Raw genomic sequence first — 18,020 nt, 5'->3', positions numbered from 1 at the left:
AAGATGAGTGTTTGAGCAGTGCAGTTGGGAGCACACACTAAATCTCATTAGACAGAGTAATACCCAGAGCAAATTAAACCATTAGCCTCCGACATGTTTAAAGGAACACTTTAAGATCACTTCCTATTAAGGCTTGCCAGTAAACAGGCCTTTGAAACGGAGCCCTCAACTTGGAGCGGAGCACTGTTGTAGACATCTGCCATACCCAGCCGAGCCCGTAGTAAACTGCAGGGGAATGCTTTCTGTGCTGCACATTCGCTCGACATAACACTCCACATGCTTATACAAGAGGGTAAACAAACCCTGGGGATTCATGGCCTCATAGACTAGAGGGCATAAAAACAAGACTTAAAACTGAACCACGGCTTCATATTCTCAAGTTTAATTTAGTAGTCTGATATTGATATCTACGCTGGGTTTCATGTGGTGAATTAATAGATCACTGGTTTAATTTGTAGTATGAGAAGCCCACTTACACTGTAACCCCTAACCTTGGTGGTGTTAAAGTGCCTTATTGCCCCCATTTACCAAACACTAAAACTACTATTTACAAAATTAAACTTGAGAATATATGGTTCAGTTGTATACTCTCATAAATAAGCTGACACTATTTTCTCCTTCGTCACCAAATGATGACCCAAAAGCCTTCTCATTAAAGGGTTTTGCAATTCAACTCTTTACTTGTGGCATTTTAAAACAAAAATACCAATACAGTGTTAGCTCTGCCTGTAACACACAGAGTAACATTCTGTAAATTACTACCATCTGCTAACGTTAGCATAATTCACAACGGAAACGGAGACACACCCCCTGAAGTTTACTGAGAGGTACCTGCTGGAGTAACCACCATGTAAAACGACTGCATTTCAGATGAAGGGCCATTAAAAAATGTCTTTATGTCACATATATAAGTTCTCTGGATATATGAAGATGTGTTTATAACATATATAAAATACCCATAGTTGAATTTGGCTGTGTTCACATATTAAAAATATCTATATGGTGAATTTTTATGGTATAACATATTGCAACCAGAAAATGTAACCTTGTGTTAACAATATTTAATTTATTTTATTTATATATGCAACCCACTGTATATAATATCAACATATATATTTACAATACAAGCATATTTAAATAAGCATGCATATTTGTATATGTAGAATATATGAAATTGTTCCAATTTCTAATAGTTTTCTTATATATTTGTTTTTATTTTATATGTTATTTGCATGAATTCATTTATGTAAATTCAGTATACCTTATGTACATATATTACATTTGCATATGAAAAAAAGGCTGGTGGATCTGGTTTTTCATTCAAATTGATGCTTTTGGGAGCTCATAATTACAACCACACAGACTTCACTTATCAGTTATATTACTGATAAACATATCTGACATCCTCGATTCAGGTTTACCACCAGTTTCCATCTTGGGCAAAGTGTGGCGACAAGCAAGCAGGATATGTCATTATCTATTAATGAAAAACTACGTTTAAAAATCACCTCCACCATTTGATTTAGACACAGTGAAATTAGCTAGTCAGAGTTCAACTGCATGTAAATACTGTTCATCAGAAGTGAAGGTGTTTTTGTGTTTTTTTTCACTGAACATTAGAAAAAGTGGGGCTAAAAATTGTATTGACATTTTCTGAAAGCTACATGATGGGGCTAGCTTGTTACCATGCTAATTTCAGTAGATGAAAAGATAGATAGAAATAAAAGTTAACATTGGTGTTGCTTTCCACCTTTGGAGACAGCTCTTGGTGAGTAAAGGACTTAAGTTTGATGCTGAACTCACAATGTTTATTCTAGACTAGTAAGTAAACAGCTGTTAATGCTAACGTTGGCTGTGTAGCTGTGTTGGCTATGTAGCAATAGCGAAGCTCCTTTAAAATGTATATATGTATTTCGTCATTTATGTCCCATGCGCATGTTTTTAGGAGGATGTGTCGATGTGTTACCATCACACCACTTTACATGTTATATCTAAATTTTAAAGTATTTGCCGTACATTAATAAGCATCTTAGAAATCTTTGGACCAGTTTTCTGACTCATTGGAATTTTCCTCTTACAAAGTTTGAATCTGACTGCCCAACATCTGTAGAGAGCAGAAGTAATTTTTCAGTATAACACTTGTGTACTCTGAGGTCTTGTGTGGTTTGGATTCAAGCGTCAGTGGTTAGGCTCCAGGGAGTTGCTTGTCTACCGTGGTCGAAGCAAGTTCCATGTGTTGAGAGCAGTTTTAATAGGGTGCTGGGGAGAAATAACACTGCTGAGAGGAGCAACCATAGGGCTCTCTGCAGGAGGAGTGAGAGACAGTTGTGCCAGCCCCTGGTCAGAATCACACACATTCACATTCCAGTCTAACTGGATATTGCCCCAAAGTCCCCCTGAGGAGATTAACCACAGCTCAGTGTTAACTCCTTCAACTCTGCTCCGCTACCTGCCTTTCACCAGCAGATTCCTGTTCCAGTACTTCTGTCACAGCTCCCTCTACCTCCATCACCTTATTTCTTGTGCCCAAATTGAAATGTCCCACCCCTACTTATCTGTGACTGCACAATCCCAAAAAAATGTCATCAACTTTGGAATGAAATAGCTGACAGATAATGCTATTTTCTTTGTGAGTGTGTATGACACTGTGCAGAAGTTTTAGGCTCCATCAGGAGGTGTCTGATAGGTCCCAGATTCATTCTGCAGCAGGACAATGAACCCAAACACGCCTATGAAGTCAAAAAGAACCATCTTTAGAGACCAGAAGAACAAGGAGTCCTACAGCAGACGGTCTGCCCCCCACAGAGCCCTGACCTCAGCATCACAGAGTCAGTCTGGAATCACATGAAGAGACAGAGACACTGAGACAGACCAAATCCAAGGTTCTCCAAGACAATGGAACACCCTACCTGCCGAGTACCTGAAAAACCGTGTGCAGGTGTACCGAGATGAACTGGTGCTGTTGTAAAGGCAAATGGTGGTCACACTTTGTTTTTCACACTTTGTATTCAGTGAATTACTCAATGAATAAAAATTATTCACACTATTATTTTTGAAAGAATCCTCACTCGTCCTCAAGTTCAAACTTTTGAACAGTTATGTGCAATACTCTGTCTCGTTGAAGCTGAGGGTATTTTTCTGCAACAACTGGCCAGATGTCTGGGTTCTTCGAAGGCTGCAATCAAAAACAGAAGGCTGTACCATTTTGAAAGCTCCTTCAAATGTAGCCTTTGTTTTCTGGGCAACAAAGGATCCAATGAGTGGAACCTTTGCGGCCCAACCTGTCCTAAGGTTCATTGTCCGCCAGTGATTAATTACTTTTCAAACAGAGAAAACAGTGAACTCCGCAAATAAAAGCTGAATAGGAAATAGGAGAATAGGAATAGGAAATCCTCCGAAGGCCAGATCATCTTGATCCCCTTTTTATTTTGAACACTCGTGAAACTTCTGTCTATAACTATCTTTTTGTAAAGGCCAGTTTTCACCTATTTTCACCCAGAAATGAACAAAACCAAATTTTCAGTGTGGCTCCATTAATAAAATTCAGGTGTGTTCTACGTAGTTAATTCCTTTAGAATTTACCTCCATGAAATCCTTCTTGCCACAAAGAAATATTCTTTTAGCTTTAGCTGTTTCATACTGTATTTCATGTATTCTACCTAATCACGGTGCAGTTGTTCTTTAGTCTACATAACAAATGCTTCCTGTGGAAGTTGTCAGTGTTAAAGCCTCAGCGTGCTTATTGGATGGAGAGGAAGTAGGCAGCATTTTAACCTCTCACTCACACTCTTTTTTTCATTCTTCACGCCACAACCTTGATGAAGTTTTGTGTGTGTAAAACCAGGAGCTTTGGTTGATTTGACTGTGGCCGTCCTGTACAGGTAAACGCTTGCTTTTGGTGTGTCATGCTTGTTCTTTCATGCTGTTGTTTAAGATCTCTGAATTTGAATGCATAAAAAAATGTAACATTTAAAAAAAAAAATTTCTGCTATATTTTGTAAACTTCTGCTTGTATCATTGTCCTGACAGTAAATATTAAACATTGTTAAAATAAATCTACAATATTTAGTCCAACGGTAACTTGTCCATCACGTCAGACCAGACGAATACTAGCAGCCAGTAGCTGGGTTTTACTGGCCCCATATGTTCTTGTCAGCCTTTAAACAGCTTTGATGTTGGCTTTGCTTGCTCTCAGAACCTCTCTGGTGTATTTCTCCCTCCTCCTCTTCCTCAGCACTGTTGAGGCAGACAGTGATAGACTGGGTGTCATTTAGATCTGACCTGCTGTATCCTCACTGCTTTGGTCTGTCTGCCTGAGCCTCTGCTATAAATCTCTGTGTATTTCAATGCCCTTTTATTCTGCTAATCAGGTCTGGATTCTGCTCGATTGACTCTTGGTATAGTGACACAAGTGGAGTCTGATTTTCATTGAAAGAAAAGCACATGTAATTCAGAAGACTTGAAGACTTGTTACAATATTTTGGTTGGGATGTATGTAAGGTCCCATAGAGACAAAGTAGATGTCCATGTGTTTTTGATTATAAAGCAGGTCTAGGTTCTATATTAATACTGTGAAAGTATCAAAGCCTCAGTCCACAGAGAAATGCACACAGCCTGTATTCAGAAACTGAGCCTTAAAACCAGCCGTCAGGACTTCTGGAACTTTGTGATGTCACAACAAAGCAGTCACCGCCCTCAGCCACGCCCCAAGGCCTGCCCACCTGGACCCATGATCCAAGCTTGCAGGATTTGGTTTCTCTGAATGTTTACCTGAAATCTGCTATATTTTTATTAGGTCATTCAGAAAACAGTCAGTCAATCAGAAAACAGCCAGGTTGGCTCACCAACCTATTGTTGCCAAATTTACCTGTGGGTACAAATAGAGTAACCTACCTAACATACCTACTAGGATGATTTTTACCAATATATCTTCAATAGATATCAAAACTTCAAATAAAACACTGGAAGAGTGTAAAATATGGGACATTTATTTAATACTTTCATAAATTGCAGAATAAGTGGTAAACTATAATAAATAAAATGTATCTCCTCTAATTTATAAAGTGGACCAAACTGCGTCTGGTGCATCAGGAAGATTTCAACAAGCTAAGATATAATAGTGTGCAAAGGCAGATCATTGAAAAGCTAAACTCTCACAATTATAAAGCTGCAGTTTTGGCTATTGCTGAACATCCACATTCTGTTTCTTGTTTGCATGTAAGAGCCATATCAGCTTTCAATTATACAGATGTCTCAGCTGTTGGTGCAGCCAAGTGCAAATCCCCAAATGGACAATATCTATTTACAGTTTCCGTATGCTTCTAAACACTTTCTATAGTTAACTGTAGAATGACTGAGCTCCTAGGTGTTTGTAAGTCAGAGCTGATGCTGTTATTTTTTTATTTTAGCTGATGAAATATTATATTTTGAGCTCATAGCCAATAATCTACAAATCTGGTTGTTTTTATGACCAGAGGAACCAAAGAAATCTCACAGGAGACACCTTGAAATTGTATTCTTGTCAGTTTGGGAAGACCAGTTTATTGACTAATATTTATAGATTCACTAATCAGTCTGATGGAGCACTAGTGACCCATTATCCAAAAAATGGTCTCGCTATAACCCACACTACTCCCATTTCCTGTGCCTAAGACGTTCGACAGGCAAGCCCCCCAAAAACACTCACACACACAGACTTAAGCATGTGCGTGGACTTGGTCCTGCAGGCTTGGACCCTAGGGGTCTCAGAATTAACCACTTCCTCTGTGGTAGCAATAAAAAACAATTTTTTAAAAAACCTAGTCATGAGTGTATCAAGCACTGGATGATTCAGTAACCCTGCCTCCCATCTGAGTATGCTGAAAGTTCTGCGTCCTTGAGATCCAACTTTTAAGCATCAAACACACAGAAAAGTCATACTAATTGATGGTGCATCTGATTAAAATGAGTGGCTAATGAGAATCGAGCCAGGAAGAATGCAAGGGAATCAGTGTTCAAGCTCAACTTTTAACCTTTCTGTCGGAGGGTGAACCACTTTGATGTTTCTTGGTCTTTTCATCAGGCCCGTTTTTGGTTATGAAAAAGGCATTTTCAAAGTACAAAGGCGAAACTCACATTTGTAATTTGTCTCCTCTTCAGGAACAAATGGTCATCAGAAACACAGTTTTTTCCCCCTATGAACTATGCAGTGGGGGACTATAAATAAAGCTGCAAAATGAGAGGTAAGGGGGCTGAGGGATGTGTTATCAATCCAAGGGGTAGATTGGGAGGTTTGGCTCCACAGCCGTTCTGCCTAGAGTCTTACACCCAGAGCAACTATACTGTGATCACACCCTCTGCAGACTTAGAGGCTCTCGGCTAGTTAGAGGGAGAGAGAGCGGGAATTGGTGAGGGGTGGTAAGAATTGTGCATGTGGCTATGTGTGTGCGTTGTGTGTGTGTCACTGGGGGTGTGAAGGGGAGTGCAGGCAGTACTTGGATGGAAATAAAGGTCGAAATCCTTGACTGCGAAAACTGTCATAGCGGGGGACATGTGCAGAGCCTGTTTGCCTAATAACCTGGGTCTTGTAAAAATATGAATGTGGAGTCCTCTGGAGCATATAATTTAACACCCGTGTGCCAGGGGAGATGAGTGAGAATTGAAGCGAGTACACCTTGACAAAGGCTATTCTCTTGGTTTCACACCAGCAGAGAAGTACCATGTAGGGTGCTGCTGCTGAGGCTAGGGGTGGCACAGCAACCAGCCTATATGAATCAAAGCTGCACCAAAAAGTCACATAAAGTCATCTGAGTCCCTTTACGCTCACCCTTAACATAGCAAAACATGCTATGAAGTGCAAAACACATCAGTGGCTTGTATTTTCGGCATCACAAAATTTTGCAAACTGAGCGCAGTTTTTTAAAAATAGCATTCCTCAACATGAGTTTACTGATGGTTTGGTAAGTAAAAAAACTTCAGGGGATGTTTTGAAGCTTGAATTTCGGTTTATCTCTAATCCCCATTGTGGCATGAACTAACGCTGACCAGGTTGTGAGCAAGCCCGTCCCAAAACTTTCTTCTCTCTACGGTTGAAGATATTCTCAGTTTTGAGCCGACAGTTCACAGCACAGAAAGTGGCAGCAGGGACGAACCCTCCTAACCTTTTCATCACTGTTGCTGTTTGCTTGACAACATTGACACTGCGTGCTGCCCACTCCACATGCAACACTTAGCCTAGAAATTCAGTTTATATACAAGTAATTTTCGGCAGCAAATCTGTTGTGACTGGATCATGTTTCTATTAAAATGTTGTTACTTTACATATCTGCCAAGTATCAGTATCAGTAAAATGTTCACAGGCAATATGTTACTGTCTTATAGTACAACAGCCACTTGTAATGACTCCAGCATTATTAATTAAACTGTTTATGGTTCTGTTTAGACTCTCACAGCTCTTGGTTTAATGCAGAAAAAAAACACAGTAACAGACACAACCTGTTTATTTACAGGTAACCAAAAATGACCAATTTTTTACTAACCTTAACCAAGGTGCTTATATTACTGAGACCACAGAGATGACTCTTGATGGTCTCCAGTGTGATAGTAATGCGCTTTGGACACCTCCTATCCACTCCAGCCAGTGATAGCCCAATATGAACGACCAGACACTTTCTACTGGTATTTCTGTGAGTTGGATACAAATTGAGTTTACACTGATTGTACTGCCTCTAAACAGCCATACCAGTCATATATATGAAAGCATTACAACCCTACACTTGACTAGTGTGTGGCAAAGTTTTGCTTTAAACAGCTAGTGACTGACACATTTTCCCTTCAGGGGTTCTTGTCGCTGTTTGTGCTCAATGGTGATACCAGCATACATGACTCGACTGCTGCTGATATCAGTTCTCGTACAGACTTGCTTCCCTCTGCACATCCCAAACTGCAGCCTGCATGCAGAAGCAAGAGCACTTAACAGCCTGTTAGCCTATTAGCTTGTTAGCCTACAGCTATTACGATTCAGACTTTCTATTGACTGGGAAGAGACTCCTTGCAACAGCAGTTTGTTAAACCACTTTAGTCTCTTTTTATACACATTTTTACATTCACATTTGTATGTAGTCATTTAGCAGTCGCTTTTATCCAAAGCGACATACAAATGAGGGACGCTAAAGCTTCAATACAGCAGGAGACCTTGAAGTACCAAAGTACATGAATTCAATAAGGCTAACTGCAAGAGGATCATGTAAAGAAGTGCACTGAAATTGCATAGTGCATAATTTTGTGCGTTAGACATAATTATGCTGTTAGAGGTGCTAGGAGAGGAGGTATTCTGGGAACAGATTAGTCTTCAAGAGATTCCTGAAGATAAAGAGGGATGCCCCTTCTCTGATAGTATTTGGTAGCTTGTTCCATCACTGGGGAACCAAAGCCAAGAACAGTCTGGACTGCAATTGCCTTGTGTGCAGAAATGGCAACACCAGACGACATTCCTTGGAGGAACGCAGTGGCTGAGAAGGAGCAGAAGCCTATCAGTATTACTGAGTTTGACTAGATGAGTGCAGACCCAGAAGTCACTGTGAAGGCATCATCAGACATGAATATGATTCGGGCAACCATGGGTAGCAAGTGGGACCGATGAGTAGTGGAGTTACATATGCCCTTTTTAGGCTGATCATTCGTTGCTGCATTCTGGACCATGTACTGTGCATGAAGGGAGGACCACCAGAGGATCTTTGCAGTAGTCCAGACAAGAGATAAACCACGGCCGTGTCTAGATGAAAGACTAAGAGTTCAGTCTCAGAGAGGTTTAGGTGAAGCTGGCATTCCTTCATCCATGTGGATATGGCAGAAAGACAAGCAGAGATCCAAGCAGAGACCATGGGGTTGTCTGGCACCTACGACAGGTATAGTCAGGTATTGTCTGCGTTGCAGTGAGGTGGGGCTGAAGCCACTTTTGTCACTCTTCCTATAGACTGTTCCCATCTAGATGAACAGTCTATGTGACTGATGCTGCTGCCATCAATGCCCCAACAGTGCATCTGATTAGCACTTTCATTCATACCACAGAGCATGGTTGGATATTAATTTAATTGTACCTTGCAGTTCACCTTTGTGGAAGCATCTGCATTCATTATGTTTCTCTTTTCATTTGTACAGGTATTTGTATTTGCCCACATCCTCATGTCTCTTTGAACAGCAGCTTACTCTGAAGGATGTGCAGCACTGATTCAGATTTTTTCGATGAATGGTTCTTGGGAAAGCCTCAGACATTGCTTATCTACATGTTACTTGATGTGACATAAATGCAGAACTACACTATTTTGGAAGGGCAGCAACTGGACATCTACAGTGTGTACATGCCAGGGTTTTAACAAATCAACTACACATTATATTTACATTTCCACTTACAAACCAAGTCGTTTGAGCAAATGGCTCCAAGGTCGCAGTCTAAAAATCTGAGGGTGTTGGCAATTAATCCAAGAGCAAGGCTTATCAACAGTGTGCACAGATTTCTAAACCCAGAGTCTACCTCTTTACACGTGGATCTTATTTATCCACCTGCTGGGCCCAGGAGTTCTGTACATTCAGTATGTTTCTGTATTGGTTAATTCTTTATGACCAACACAGTCCAAGCAATCTTATATTGTCGTTATAGTTTGAATGGACACTGCACAATCATCATGCATCAATATGCACTGATTGTGTGTTTTTTAAGAAAGAATTTTTTTGATTAAATTCAATGGAGCTTTGAGTTTTCTTGGAGCCTCCACCCTGTGGTCAGTAACTGCAGCACAAATGAAGCCAATCTGGCTTCAACTCCTAGTTCCAAAAGACTTTTTAAATGACAAATGATTTCCTGTTTCCAGTTGTTATGTTAGTTTGGTGGTGTTCGTCTGACTTTCTATGACACTGTTTGTTGTTTCACAGACTTTCATTTGATGATGACTTTTTTTTGGTCAAGCTGCAGCCAGCGAGGCTGCAATGCCACACGGACATTGTTAAAAAGCAAATACAGGCAATACTATAGAGCAGCATGACCCATTCTCATTCATAGGGTCCACTGGGCACACAGCTCTTGACTGGCTCAATCTCAAGTCATTCATTCTGTTCAGTCATGGGGTTTTGGAGGACTTTTGCTACTGGGATGGAATGGGAAACAAGAGTGCGGCTTTCTTTTGTCTCCTTACCAGCGCCGGCTCTGTCCTGCATTCGTGAGGCGGATTAGGCCGACAAGATGGAGGTTGCATTGTGTCCCGGGGGGCTTTACTGTAAGGTTCGCCACCAGTTCTCTCTCCCCACTTAATGTACCGCTTCACTCAAAAGCAGCTAAATCTTTGTTAACAGGGAAACTATGAACTCACAGGGAGTTAATCAGAGTCAGTGCAAGGCTGTCCATTTGCATGTGAATTGGCTGTGGCTGTATACCAGGCCTCTTTATGTCATTTACTCCACAGTGCCTCAGGCTTCTCTCCTCTGAGACATCACACTGCCGTAGGTGCATGCTGGGGAGATGCTGTGTAGGTCCTTATATACTACGAGGAAAGCTGCCATTAATATGGTCAGAACAACCCAGGGAAGTGATTTTAGTTACCAGTCTGCAATAAAGACATTCTAATTTTGCAGAGCTTCATTTATGCAGCCAGGAGCTTGGGATTCTGATGTCTGTTTGGGAAAGTTTCAAAATTTTGTGGAAACCTGTTGTGCTTTTTGTTTGCAGTTTGTCAGATGCTTGTTGTAAAATACTGCACTGATTGGGTTAAATTCTCAGACAAGATTCAAATATTTCACAAGTGCTCTCACAAATTTCTTCATCAATATGAGGAGCAGCTATGTTTCCTTCCTTCCTTCCTTAGAGTGAAACTTCCTTGTTTTTCCTATATTGTATGATTTGGAAAGGTTATTGAGGGGGGAGGAGAGAGGATGTTAAAGGAGAGAGTAAATCTGATGTGGAAATGTAGACTTAGTAGGATTTATCCATTTGAGAAAAGACCTTTTCACTTGTTTTGTTGTTTTATCCCCTAAACCCCATCTCACCCCCCTGCCTAAAAGCTTTTGACATCTTCATCTTGTTCACAGTAGGCAGGCTTTGTTTGCTCTGCTTGAAAAAGCGGATGGGGCTCGGCCCTCCCCTCTCCGTGGCACAAGTGTAGGACTTTGCCATGGCAAAGGGGGGATTTCTCTTTCCTCCTGCCCCCTCCTTTTCCACATAACTACAATATGGTCATTGTCTGCCAGTGAATAATGTGGCCACTCGGGCAGCATGGACTGCTCCTCGGGCTTTGACTGTGAACCAGCTCTTTTCTTCAGAGTGAAAGGACTCTAATCCATGTAAATATAAGACTCCGAGTACAGCTTGTTCACGGTGGGGAGGGTGAGAGGGAGGAATGGAGGGGAGGGTCAGCAATTTAACCTTTGACCCAACAAATAAGAAGCATGTAAGTTTTAGAATTGCTCTCCAAAGAGGGGCTCCTGTGGCAGAATGAGCTTCTTTTGTAATCCCCGCAGTCTGGGGCTGATTGACAGGGGCTGGGGTGGGAGTGTGGTGCTGCACAAAACCAGGAGAAAAACAGAAGTGCAACTCCGCAATGGGAAAGACGACAAGTAGACAAAGCTAATTATTGATTATCTCCATCCAGGATACAAGTGTTATCAGGGAAAAGCTCCTAATCTTGTCAGTTTTAGAAATTAATTTTTTTTTTTTTTTAACCAGAACTAAAAGATTACATGAGATTTTAACACACATGTCTCTTGATCCCTGACACATTTTGAGAAATAAAGGTTTATTTGTTACCTTGAATTACTATTAAAAATCATATCGATCAGATGTACAGTTTATGAGAGGTGGGTCTGAATCAGTTGAGAGATGACTTCAACTATGTCAATAGGCCTAAATGATACAGTTCTCTATAATATACTGACTATATGAGCCTCCCTCCTGTTTCTCTCTCCTCAGCCCATTTTAACTTTGAAGATTTCGGACATGATTTCCATGTCAGATGCAATTTAAGGTAAAATAAAAACAGTTATAATTTAAAATCACTTTTATAAAGTGGCTTCAGAAATGTTTCAGGCCCTTTAGAGTCACATAAATTACCTTCATGGGCTCATTTACGTCCTGAAATGTGGGACTTTATATCAACCTGGGTATGTGTTTCTAAACTATGTCCAGTCAGTTGAGTCCAGTCACCTTCTAGACACATCTCACTGATAATTAAAGCAAACAGGAAGCAGCTGATTCCAGTTTTTGATTTTAAATGATTTGGGAAAATGTCTGAGAATATATTTTCACTTTGTTATTATTATTGTTATTATTTCGTGTGACTGACGGTCAGGAATGGTATTTTTAATAAATTTAAAATTAAATTAACAAAACAAATAAAAAGTGCTCAAAGCAAAGAGGTCTGAAGACCTTCTGAAGCTGCTGTGCACCATCATCATCATCATCATCATCATCATCATCATTTTCCAAATCTGCTGAATAATATGCTGAAATTTGTGTCAGTGATGAAACAGATCCGGAATCCAGAATGTGATTTTACTTGTTCCGGTGGTTAAGGTGCAAAACATACGTTTCCTGTCTGTGTTTCTATTGTCCACTGTCAAATAAAGTTCTCCAGAAAAGAACAGGGAATGAAATATGAAAAGAATACTTTAAAAAAATAATATAATATAAATATATGTAAATAATAGCTGCAGGAAAATTATATTTGCGTCTATTAATCATTCAATAATTTGGACACTGACAAATTAATATCAGTCACTATTTGGAACAATGTGTGAAGTTTAGATGGAAACCTACATATATTAGGTGATTACCTTAATGAACTCACTCTTTGTTGACCTTTAACCCACATAAGTTCACCCTAAATAAAATATCTAAAATCTGACACACAAATACTAATGTATTAAATATTCAAAGGTCTTTTTTAATGTGCCCTGACTTTCACTTTTATAATGGACATATGGCCTATCACAATATGAAGTTATATGTGTGTAATATGTGTTTTCACAGCTTTTAAATTTCCTTAAAAACTCACATATAATCTTGAACTTTTTTTTATCTAAACATCATTTGAGACTTGAATACATGCATGTGTTGTGTATACATCCATACAAATCTGGGACCTGAAGCCTCCTTGTGTTTTCTCCAACACCATGCCAGTGTGAACATATGCTGCCTCAGTGTAAGTGGTGACTCGTGGAGCATGTTGTGCTGAAAAGTGGAGAATAAAGAAGCATCAGGGTGGTTTAACTTTCTTCACTGCCTCCCTCCCACGTCTGCTGCTCTGTCCTCCTGCCATTAACGTGACTGCCTGTAATTTTTAGACGGGTCATTACAGCAGTGTTCCTGTTGGGTCCTCCTCTACATCACTGTCTGCTGATGTGTATTTTTGTATCCTCTCAGTTACTGTTGTTTTTCCACAGCGTGGATCACGTGTCAATCAAGCGATATGATACTGTGACACCTCTTCTCTTCAGCTGGTGAACTTTCTGTGGGCCAACTTTAAAATGCCTCCTCATTTCCTTCCCTTTCCTTCACTTCCTCTTTCCTGTGTAGCAGATGAAACACAACAGCATCCTAAACAAAAAAAAAAATTCTCAGCAAACATTTCTTCAAGCTGATGTAGAAACGTAGTCATGTACAGGAGAAGTAAAGAGAAAATGTGATATGTGTATGATAAAGGCATGGGTTGGGAATATTACGGCCAAAATACAGTGTATACCTTGTATCTGCTATCTCTGCATCATTTATCTTTTAAATTAAAATATAAGAGGATATAATATATGGATGCTTCACCATTAGAAACAAGCGTCCCAATTCTCTCTCTTCTCTTTCACTTCCCTCCCTTCCTCCTCTCCCAATCTCCAGGTTACTTCCTGGGAGGAATCAGGAGACAGAGACGTAGCAGAGAAACAAATCTGGATACAGTCTGGCTGGTTATTGCAGAGCGGTGTCTGTACAGAGCCTCTGACTCCCCCTTACCACTGTTTGTGTACGTCTATAAAACAAAAAGGGACTTTCCCTTCTCTCATTTTTAAACTATTCCCTTTTTCATAAGAAAAACGCACACACATTGTGGACAAATTAAAACCATGATCCTTATCTCCAAATGATGTGATTTTTCAGTTAAACTTAACGATTTCATCTCAATAATAAGTTAATATTATCTAATTATTATTATTATTATTATTATCATTGTTACGTCACACTACTGTTTACAAGGTCAAGAGAGGTTTAAAATGCTACTTGTTTGGATCAGGATGGATCTGATGGTTGCATTATACCTGGTGCGCACACAGTGGGCTCCCCCCGGACACCAGCACCGGAGGCTCAGGTGCGCTGCTGTCCGCGGCGCCCTGTGTGCGCTCCTGCGTGATTCTTCCCTGCGTGAAAAGCGAGAGTACACAAGCGACGACGGTGCACGTTCAGTGATGAGGTGATCTGCTTCCTCCCTTTTCATGTGTTCTTAGTCTCTTCTGCTTTGTTCTCCTTTTCTTAATTACAGCCGAGCTCTCCTCAGAGAGCGTGTAACCCGCTCCCCACTTCCACGGCAGCATCCCATTAAAGCCACGCAGCCAGCGCCTCCCCTCCTACCTTTATCCTGAATACAATTAAAAATAAACAGATTAAAAAAATAAAAAAACGGGGAGAGATCAAAAAGATGCCAGGAGCCTGACGAGGGTGATGTTTTCCTGAGAAATGCAGATTTGTGTTATTGATGGCTGCCCCGTTTGGAAATCATTACGGGACAAGGAGTAATCAGTGGAGCTGCATCAGCATCTTAGCCGTCGACAAGCAGCAACACCACCCCCTAACACACACACACACACACACACACACACACACACACACACACACACACACACACACACATAAGAGCATATGCCTTCAACAGTGTTGAAGTTAGCTGCTCATAGTGAGTTTATTAGTTCCATATAGAGGATTAGTGCTCTCTAAACTTGTTGTTGCATTTACCCAATTAAACAAGGGCTTTACAGTAACATGAGCCAGTTTTATCATAAACCTCCACCATTTATTCAATTATTCCGTCAGTAAAGGTCCACATAACTATACTAGAACACTAAATCTGAGACTGTCTCATTAGTCTCAGTTTTATTATTATTAACTGTTATTTCTGACTTTTTCACCTTCAGAGGAGAAAAAGTCACTGAAACTTCAAATTGAACTTCTTTAATTCTCAGGTGTAAATATCTGAGAAATGTTGGCTACGTTATTTGAAGGAGCTGCTGATATGGATAAAACACTCCATCCTAGTATGTATAGTTCTATACAGTAATCACATTTACTACAGGCCAGTCATTCAGGACGCTGTGTCTTTATCAGGAAATTGACCTGAAGCGGTTTCTTTCCATAATTTGAAAAAAAAAAAAGCAAACACAAGGTGGATGTCTTAGGCTGGTGTCAGTCGTGATAGACTCATTATATTTAGATGCGACTGTTTCTGGCCAGAAAACAAATATATGAACAAAACACTGTATGTAAAAGTGTAAAAATAAGGTATTTCATCAGCAGAGCTGTTTTCAGGGCAGTGTGTGGAGAAATGTGTAACGCCAATCTTAAGGAAAAAAAAAAAAAACTTGCAGAAAATGTACTCAAATAGTTAATCAAATAAAACAAATATGCAAAAATACTTTATAATGATTGTATTGTTTGTGGGAGGGGGTGGGGGGTATCAGGGGGACTTAGATTCATTACCTCAGTACCTCTAAATTGTGGTTACAGCTGATTATGTGTGTGTGCGTGAGAGAGAGAGAGAGAGAGAGAGAGAGAGAGAGAGAGAGAGAAAATAAATTTACTCACATTTGTTTTAGAAGATGTATAAAAATCAAACCTTTCCCGCTCACTGATTTACAACCACAAACAGTAAAGTGATCGTCACCACTGTGTGAATGACAGTGGATGGATTCATATTGCTTTATAGCATCATCACCATCATATTGTTAAAAACCTAATATGAACCATCCTGCAACATTTACAAAATAAAAACCAAAAGATACCAAATAAAAAACCCAAACTTTAAATTGTTTCAACCAAACCTTATAATTTTAAATACATTCAGAATCATTTGGCCCATACTGGGTTGTGCTTGCTCCTAATTTCATCATTAGCATTTGTTTTAAAATGATCAAGGCACTCTTTAGTGGAACCAGTTGTTTTAGTCTGAAATCTGTTCAGCTTTAACCTTTTCTTTCAGGGTTACTCAACTTTTTTACTCTGAACAGCAGCAGGAAGGTGTTTTTCTAAAGCATAAGTAATGACAATAGACTGGTGAGTGTGTTAGTGATAGTTTCTCCTCTTCAGTTCCATCTTCTTATCTCCCAGTGCTGCTGGCCCTGTGTCAAACAAGAAAAAATGATTGTGTGTGTGTGTGTGTGTGTGTGAGAGAGAGAGAGAGAGAGAGAGAGAGATAAACAGGATGAACTGTAATTAATTCAGTTTTACCTTTTTAAATAAATGTACCATGGATGAATTAAATATTGGACTATTTTAACCAGCGCGGCTCTGCCTGAACACGCTTGATACTGTCGTTAATTATCATATTGTGACTTTTCTCCTCCTCTGCTGTGAATATTTGTGAACACACATTAGCACTGAGAATATTCCAACATATAGCACAGTCCAGACATTTACATGAATCACCTCTAAATTTATGTGTTTCTACCTCCTGACCAGTGACTTAAATCAAACCAGTGTAACAGACCAGCATCTGATACAAACAGATACAAACTGATATGTTTTCCTTAATCTTACATTACCGCCTAATATCATATTTCATACACGCCCGCAGACATGCCCGCTGTCGCTATGTTTAATGTATAAACCCAGCCTTATAGCAGCTAGAGAGCGCGATGATAAATATGCATGTATTCAATTAAGGGTATTACAGAGGGGGTGATTTGCATAAGGATTTAGGAGCTTAACATCATATTTGTGCAATAAAATTTCACAATAGCCTAAATGCGGACTGTTTTGCGTGGGAGAGGGTGGGGGGACAGGTATTTTTTTTGAAAGAAGCGGATTTAGAAATATCAAAGATACAGAAAAAAAAGTAAAGTGATGTCGTTTTAGCGCCTAAATCTGCAGCTAAAATATTGTTGTTATAATGTGAAATACAGGAAGTCAGGAGGCTGAGTGGCGGGAAGGATTTCTCCTCTAATCATTTCACTGGACTGACTTCACTTCCAAACAACAAAAGCCACGGCGCTGATGTGATAACGTGTAATTTTCTCTCACACCGTTGTAACCACCGCCTTTTGTGAGAGATCAAACCTTCTCCTCCGGTCCTCAAACACGTCCTCTGATGACGAAGTCCACCCCCCCTTCCAATTAAGAGCAGCGAGCTAATTAAGACGGAACGGATCCGGGATCAGTTCAGCTTCACTTTGCAGCCCCTCGCTGCTGAACCCAACTGTGGTGAGACAGGAGACTGAAGCTCGCAGATGACATCAGATCACAGACTTCAGCTCAGGATGAAGCTGCTGCGGTACATTTCAAAATAATATGGAGGAGGCTGAAATGTAGAGAGAACACCCAGTGGTGCCAAAAACATTTCTTTTTACCCTTTAACACTAAGGTTAAAATTAAAATACTAATAAATAATATTATAACACACTTATAACACTATAAAGTTTTCTTTGGAGCCTGATAGTCTCGCGTTGTTTTCCTTGATTTGGTTTTAATATCTCTGGAGAAATGTGGCACTGACATATGACATATTGACATGATATTTTTAACATATATATATATATATATATATATATAAAATATATAATATTGTTGTTTTATATATGTATATATATGAAACACAGAGGAAGTGGTTTGTTTTTGTTTATTTCACATTAGTGTTAAGAGAAATGGACTGAATTAAGAATTAAGAGCCTTGTGAGTCTTTATTTCTCAGACTTGATGCACAGTTGTGCAGCCCTGCAGGAGCTGCACACAGCGTCGTGGTGCCATGGAGAGGCAGCGAGCAGCAGTGTGGAACCCTCTCTGTGCGTCACTGGAGTGCAGGTCC

The sequence above is a fragment of the Trachinotus anak genome, unplaced genomic scaffold (assembly GCF_046630095.1).
Source record: "Trachinotus anak isolate AG129_WGS33_773 ecotype Australia unplaced genomic scaffold, CSIRO_AGI_Tana_v1 ptg000008l, whole genome shotgun sequence".
NCBI lineage: Eukaryota > Metazoa > Chordata > Actinopteri > Carangiformes > Carangidae > Trachinotus > Trachinotus anak.
Note: the sequence above shows the minus strand (reverse complement) of the source record.